This window comes from Ixodes scapularis, unplaced genomic scaffold, assembly GCF_016920785.2.
Source record: "Ixodes scapularis isolate PalLabHiFi unplaced genomic scaffold, ASM1692078v2 PGA_scaffold0__279_contigs__length_252992795, whole genome shotgun sequence".
In the NCBI taxonomy this organism is placed as follows: Eukaryota; Metazoa; Arthropoda; class Arachnida; order Ixodida; family Ixodidae; genus Ixodes; species Ixodes scapularis.
Genome location: NW_024609835.1, coordinates 53,050,976 through 53,059,328, shown reverse-complemented (window position 1 = coordinate 53,059,328; position 8,353 = coordinate 53,050,976).

Sequence of the window (8,353 nt, the reverse complement as noted above, 5' to 3'; positions counted from 1 at the left end):
AGTAAGTAAAAATAAAATTACAGAAATTTGGCTGCAGCCCTTGTCTCCTATAATAAAATATGCAAAAACAAAATGCTTGACTTCAGCCCCCCCACTCAAAATCTACTTCCGGAGCCAGGAAAACTAGCTGCGGCAACGCCTGGAGGTGGTGTTGCCGAAGACGATTGAAGTCAAGAGCCTCCAAGAACGCAGGAGCACATCCACTCTTCCGAAGCCACGTATCGCAATGACGCTCCTGCAACAGTGCGCAACAACTTAAACGTTACTGAGGGCCACGACGCATCAGCACTTGTGGACACTGGAGCAGACTACACAGTTTTGAATGGGAGACTCTCTCACCGCCTTCATGCTGTGGGATGGGTTACAGATACGAACCGCTCGAGGACACATCACGCCTGTCAAAAGATGCACTGCTTGCGTCAAAATTCACGGCGAGACGTGTCTTGTAAAATTCGTCGTTCTACAAGACTGTGCCAGAGACGTCATTCTCGGCATGGACTTCGTGTGAATATGGCGCCGTCATCGACCTTGGAGAGAACAGATTGACGTTGCGGACACCTGTTCCGCCTTCAGAAAAACCCCAAACAGCGTCAGCCACCGTCCGAGTATCTGCCGACCACGTGAACCTGCCGCCACAATCATGTTGTTGTACCCGTCGTAGCAGATTCAGCTACCTGCGGAGAAGTTGTTCTGGAAGGCAACATTCAATTGCTCCTGGGAAAACGAATAGGCATCACAGGAGAAATAACTGAACTTCAGGATGGGCGCACTGCGGTCCTCATGACGAACTTCCGACAAGAAAAGCAACACCCCTTGAAAGATATCACTGTGGGCCATGTCGAGGAACTCCGGAACTAAGCCGAAATCACCGCAAGAACTGAAGAGTCCTCGTCACCTCAGCAAGACAGTATGTCTCCCGCACAGGTCGACATTGACCCGAGCTTCCAGACCCGAAACGACGGCGCTTGATTAACCTCCTCGCCGAATACCGGGATTGCTTTGCGACGTCATCGAAGGTGAGCAAAGCCACCACCGTTGAGAAGCACTGCATCATTACCGAGGATGACGTGCTCCCTGTGCATCGGTCACAATACCAAGTCTCCATAAAAGAAAAGGGGGTCATTCAGGAGAAAGTACATGAAAATGCAGAACAACGATATAATCCAGCCTTCAAGCAATCCGTGGGCCTCATCAGTAGTAGTGGTTAAGACGGAACGCTTTGGTTTTGCGGGGACTATCGGCAGCTGAACACAGTGACGAAGAGATATCTATCTACTTCCTTGCATCGACCAAATGCTAGACCGGCTGTGTCACTCTCGGTATTTTTCATCGATGGACTTGAAGAGCAGCTACTAGCAGATCGAAGTTGACAAACAGGACCGAGAGAAGATAGCCTTCGTCACGCCGGATGAACTGTAGGAGTTCAAGGTGATGCCCTTCGGACTATGCACGGCGCCAGCAACTTTCCAGCGTGTCATGGACACCGTACTGGCGAGACTGAAGTGGCAGACCTGTCTTGTCGACCTCGACGACGTCATAGCATTTTCAAGTTACTTCGACGTGCACTTGCGACGACTCCGAGCTGTTCTCCAAGTCATGCAGTCCGCCGGACTCGCACTCAAGCCGTCAGACTGTTCTTTCGCCTCTGACGAGTTGATGTTCCTAGGCCACATGGTTAGTAACATTGGCGTCTGCCCAGGCCCCAAGAAAACTCGTGCAGCCGCGGGATTTCCAGCGCAGACAGACAGAAAGGCCATGCAAAGATTCTTTGGACTTTGTGCCTACTTTCGACGTTTGTTTGGGATTTCGCAAGGATTTCTGCACCGCTCACAAACCTTACGAAAGATGCCGAGATGTTTGAATGGGCCGAGGAGCAACAGCAGGCATTTGCAGGCTGAAGCAAATACTCTAGACTTCTCCTGTTCTTAGACCCTTTGAATAGGACGCAGAAACCAAGATTCACACAGAAGCTAGTAGTGCAGGACTCGGGGCGGTACTGGGTTAAGTGCAAGGAGGCACTGAGCGAGTCATCGCCTATGCAAGTCGGACACTGTCCAAGGCGGAGAGAAATTACTCAATTGAAGAAGAATGTCTTGCGGTCTGGGAAAATCGGCATAGAAGGTTCGGTGCGTAGAGCATTCTAACCTCGAATAAGCAACAGGGTTCTCGAATTTACTAGAACTCAACATTTACAGATATAACGAAAAGGCGCGTCCACTCCCAGGCATTGAACCTTGAGCCCTTTGCATAGGAGCCAAAGACGATAACCATTCGGCCATGAGCGCGTTTGGTCGGTGACACTCGTGGCATTATAACCGGTATGAACTCTATCTACCCATAGGACTCTACATATTAAAACCATAGAGAACCATAAGACCCATATAGTACATTGGCTACAGTAGCAGCATCTTGGTAGTTTACTGGGGGCACGTTTTTCATTCATCTAAAACATCAATATCACACCAATATGCCATGTCGTGGGCAAGGTTTAGACTGGGGAACCAGCAGAGCGTTTTTGACAAAAGCAGTCAGTTACGAATGAGAGAAATTGCAGCAATGTCGCCGCTTAAATCACTTTTACCGGCGAATCTCCCTGTACTTTTAGGTTTAAAAATATTTTTGAATATTGTCACATTAGGGATGGAGGATACATAAGGAACCGAGCAGACATAATATGTACAAGCCCCCACCACGGAGGGAACCCCTAGCGGCAAACAGGTCGGTTCAATCGGGAAGCTTCTGCAGTCGCTGTGTTGGTTGTACATTGCAGCGGCAGCTGTAGTAGTGGATTAGCGGTGTAGTTTCTGAGATGGCTATTCCGCACTAAAAAAGCCAGAACAGTTGCTGCGTGGTTAGATGAAACACTAGATACAAAAATTAGCACGGCCCAAAGTTTTATGGCTTTCCCAGCTTCTCTTCGAATCTGTACGCGGCAAAGCGCCGCGCGACCTGGAGCTGGGTGCGACTTGAGCATAAATGCAACGATTCTCGAAAATGTATTTTGAAAGAAACCTATAATAAACTATTCTATTCTATTCTAAGAAGCGTTTCTCACCTTGCAGTTCACGTCTTGCTATAAGCTGCTGACGAATAATACAATAAAATTTTTCTAGCGACAATGGAACAAGGACACCTACAGCAAACCAAAATATGCAGCAAACACTTCACCAGGAAGGAGGAGCAGAACAAGGTCACCCACCCAAGCTACGACCCATCGATATTTTCATCGGCCTACAACCAAACGTTTTGGCTAAGGATTGGGAATCTGTTGCTGTCTGGAGGGCCGGAAAATATATATGTAAATATAAATGAGAAATAAGCTTAATCAAAAATCCTAAATCAGCGCCTATATACAAAATTGAGTTAGTAAAAAAAGAAGAAGTCTAAGGTGGATGAAAATATGCACTTTATTTTGAAATTCAATATTTAGCTAATTATTATATTACACAATTACTGGAAGCCAGAAAACTCACAATGCATAAATCAATGTGCATAGGAACTTCGGCATGTTCACGGACGGCAGGAGGCTAATAAGAATGACAGAAGGGATGCTGAAAATATGCAATAAGTGTTATTCACTAGCGGTCATAGCTGAGCTCGCTAATGCTGAGCATGCACTATTGGCAAGCTTCCAACATGCCTACAGGCCTTGCACTGACGTCGCATCATCATTCACTAGCGGTCATAGCTGAGCTCGCTAATGCTGAGCATGCACTATTGGCAAGCTTCCAACATGCCTACAGGCCTTGCACTGACGTCGCATCATCCATTTCGCACCACCACGGAAGACTGAGAGCAGAAAGCTGCTCTTGTACGAATTTTGAGTGACAGGTTAGTCTTCAAAAAGAGAATAGGACCGTCTGGGCGAGTCTGGAACACACAAAGGAGAGCCCTGCTGAGAAGATAATTTCTCCCTCCCCTGCCGTGCATGCATTACGAGCAGTCACCTCAAATATGGCATCCAGTGTATACCACATATAGATACGACACAGGACACAAGCACAATATACAATATAAAGAAATTTTAACATACGTAGTTGCCCTTTGGTGAACACTTTCAACTGATCTTACAAGATAAACCTCATTGGAGTTTTGTATGAAGCTGCAGTACTCTAGGTGTTGCAGGACCAAGGCTGTGAAAGGCACCTAAGTGTGTTATGGCCTGTTCTACTAGGCATGCGAAGTACAAAATTCAGCGTTCCACACGTTTTGGACAAAATTGTTGACATGCTGTGAGAAGAAATGTAGCTGAATGTTTATTGCAGGCCTTCTCAATGGTGTTCTGCAAACCCTCGTGGTTTCTGGGGTCACCTGATAAGCGGCACCAACATCCAGTTGTCCGTAACAGCAGTGGAGTCGATTGCAGAGAGGCATTATTATGAGTAATAAATATGTTGAGAACAATTGGACTGGGCACACTGTCTCACGGAACTGTCCAGCACTTGGGCCACTGGAAATGGTTCCATGGTATGTACTGCACTCTGAGCGACTCAACTTCAAGACTTCTAGTATGCACACATTTAATTCGCGTTAATGAGCACCAGTGGAGCACCGTAGGACTCAGCTTTCACGAAAGGCGGGGCAGAACTCGCAGCATAACAGCACCTTGCCATGCTTGTGGGAGGTTCATACTCCAGGTTACGGCGTCGCCAAAAGGGTAATCGGAAAGGTACCAGGACCAGCACAGCTCTACACTTCTTAGAACGATCCTTTCTGTAAGCAGTGTTCTCCACTGTATCAATCGACAAGGTGACCGCCATAAACCGAATCGTGCATCCACGTTTTACGTACCGCTAGAACCGTCGTGGGATGAGTCTCGAGAGTGAGTAAAGGTGCACCAGCTTATTCGGGACCAAGTGCCCATTTTGAGAATTACACTGAGAGTTGAAGCAACACAGAAGGCTCGCGTCTCGCAGCGTCACCTGTAGAATGACCGTTCGGAGCGTCGGGACACTGAAGGTAACACCATTCACATCGAAGAGCTCACCACTGAAGAAGGCCTACCGAGTTTTTAAGAGCCACTAATCGTAGTAATCGCATTCCAAAGACGCCGGGTTGTCGTAGATTGCCTTTCACCAGCTAGGTCATGTAGGGCTGAGGCCAAGGCTGGGGGATCCGACGCCGGAAACGTGCAGGAACCAAGCAGACGACGTGAGGCTCGCGGAGTCCGAGCCACGATCCGAGAAGCCCTAGTTGCAGCCTTGCCTCCGAGAAGACTGGATATTCTTTCCGGCGGGCACACAATACTTAGACAGCACGCCTGCGGCTGATGCGGATCGCAAGAGGTGGATAACAGGACGATCAGTGAACAGCCAATAGGTCCAGCACGGCACAGAGCACGAACAGAGACGATTGTCGCCGCCATGTTAAAATAAAACGAGGCTGAGCCAGGCCAAGCTTTAGTTTAGTACACGCATACTTTATTACAAATAAATATATAAATGTTGAAACAGTTTTTATTTATGTTTAAAATTTGTAATGTAAGTCGATTAAAACAGGAACATTTACGTTGCGTCAAATGAGTTTCGTCGTAACACCTGTCGTCAAACCAGCGAACGTCGCCGCATCGCCATCGCCATCGTCACCAAAATCAAAAACAAACCAAGCTGCAAACTCTCGGGCCACCGTATTTCGGGCGGTTTCAGGCCTTTAGGCTTACGGAAAAACATCGAAGAACGTTCTGGAAGAAACAAAGTGTCCCAGGTGCCGGCGTGCCCATAGAGCCAGCTGTGGGTTTCAGTCTACTTGGTGAGTACTTTTCCAGCCCTTTCTTTTCGGAGCGTGTATGGCGTGTTCTTGTGTGTGCAGGCAGCGTGAAAGCGGACGTGTGCGGTTCCTTGTCGCACACATTCTTTGCGCATTGGATGACCCTCAAGCTTTTTCCAAGGAAGTACCGGAACCGACCTGTCACTGAGCGAGCAGTCAAATGGCGGGAACGGACCCAGAGGCAAGGTCCCACGGGGGCGTGGGGCGCCGAGCGAGGCGCTTGGTGAGTGATCGGGGAGCTTTATCTCTTAGATCGGTGTTCAAGGCTTGAGTCCTGCAAATCGGGTGGTGGCTTGGTACCACCTAGCTAGGCGGTGTGTTTTGCGGAACCCATGACTGCTGAAGGTACCAGTTTGCGTCCTAGCGCTCGTATTTGCACCCCGTTTGTTTCCTCTGTGGGAGGTCGGATCCAAGTTCGATTTTCGTCCTGGGAAACTACTCGAAATATTGCGTGACCTGCGCCTTTGGAAGTACCGTCTGTATTGGTGACGTTGCTTGCGAAGAGTATAAGGAGTTATTTTTCGACTGTGGCACTGACTTTTTATACAAAGTGCTGTATATGTAGCGCTCATTTACTAACCCTCTGGCAATACTTTATTGTGAAGGTCGGGAGAAAAAAAAACGCGCATTGAGTAGTGCCAAACAACAGAAAAAAAAGGTGTTCCAAACAACTTGAGGAGACCATGAGCTGATTTTCAAGCTACTGCCTCCTCAGCTTTCCTCCTCAGTTCATAAGCAAAGTAAGAAATCATGTGGTCTTATTTCACTGGAACCCAAAGTTTTCGCAGCAGTCTGAGAGTCAGCGAGAACAAAGCCTTTGATAAAATTCACGCTTTACATTTTTGCAAGCACCAACAGCCAAAAAGTATAAATTACGTGTAAGCGATTGAGCGAGCGAAGCGACAAGCAATGGCAACCATTTTGCTATCACTCAGTCAGTCTCGCGACAAGGTAATCGCTTGAAAGCGATGGGAGCAAGCAGTCAAGTAATTGAGCGACTTTTTCTAGAAATTCAGAAACCGAGCTACAGTGACAAGTCTCAGTTGCTCGTCTCGTTGCTTGCTAAACCGCTTACATGCGTTTCAGCCTTTATTGTGCGAATGCGAGAGAGACGTGCCACGAGTGAGTGCTGTGTTGCCAATCATTTCATTTAATTTATTTTCACCTTAAAGGGCAACTCCGCTCGATTTCGGAAATTTTGAGATAATGGGTGATATAAACGTAAAAAGTACTTCAAAAGAACCCTAGACCGTTTGTCTAATTAAAAGCAAAATATATTTCGTGCGATCTTGTTATTTACCATAATCGCAAACCGAAACTGAAACTTCGGCACAGCCGGGCAACATTGTACCCTCAACGTCAGTTGCATACGCAGCCACGTGGAATACAAGGGGTCACGTGATCTACCAGCTAGGGAAAGGGCGAGGAGTGAGGAGGGAGGACGCGGCGGCGAACAGGCAACGCAAGCAGCGACGAAGCAGGCTATGTAGGCGGCAACCCAGGCGGTTAGCAAATAGTATTTGCGGTTAGTCTGTTGGCACCGGTTGGCACGTATGTCAGCGAAACTCATCCCGTACAACTCTCTCTCCCTCGTTTTGTTTCTCTTGTTCTCGTTCATTTCTTTTTTCTTCATCTGTCTCGCCTCTTTGCTTCCTCAAACGTGGAGCGCGTCCGTAGCGCCGCCTGGTAAGCTCTCCCTGGAAAACAAAATACCAAGAAAAAAACTGCGTATGCAACAGACGTCAGTCAAAACGGAAATACAACGTTGGCTGCGCCGCACGTCGCCCGCTAAATTAGCGGATTTTGGTGACTTCGCGCGTCTCAGTTTTTGTCGGCCGGTTTAGTGATCTTTTAGGCGGTATTACGTTATAATATTTGACATTCGGTGTCTCTAGATGATACTAAAGAGGGTCGCAGTGTTTTTTAACAACCGAGAATGAAGCGGAGTTTCCCTTTAAGGGCATGGTCAGGATTCGTGCAGTGTGCAACTCGTGCACTGGCACTTACATGCCATTGTTATACAAATAAAGACAAACAAGAAAAGGAAGCTCATTAATCATACACAGTGGCAATAAAATACTTTTAACAAGAAAAATGGATCCGTAAGCTTGCTAGAAATACTTCTGGGATTACGATGGTGGATGGTAGGCTGTTCCAGTCGCAGATGGCTTGAGAAAGGAAAGACTGATTGAATGCGTTTGTGGAACTGGAAATACAAGATGATGTTCATTCCGAAGGTGATAACAAAGAGTTCTTGAGGTCGGGGCAATGATAGTCGACTTTATGAAGGAGGCAGAGGCGAGATAGCTTTATGCCGAGCTGCAAAGAATTCACTTCTAAGTACCTCTCCTTTCAGGGCTCTATTGCCATTTGCTTACAAGTGCTGCATGGGCCTCGTGCACTGGCACTTACACGCCAGTTCCAAAACTAACACAAACACGTCAGGGGGTTTTAGGCGGGTTAGCCATCCTACAAAATGGTGCTGCTCAGTTAATTTATATCAAGTTCAAAATGAACAGCACTCTTCATTGATGGCTGATTCATACGACGAACTGATCCACACAAAGGAGCACACTCACAAACGACA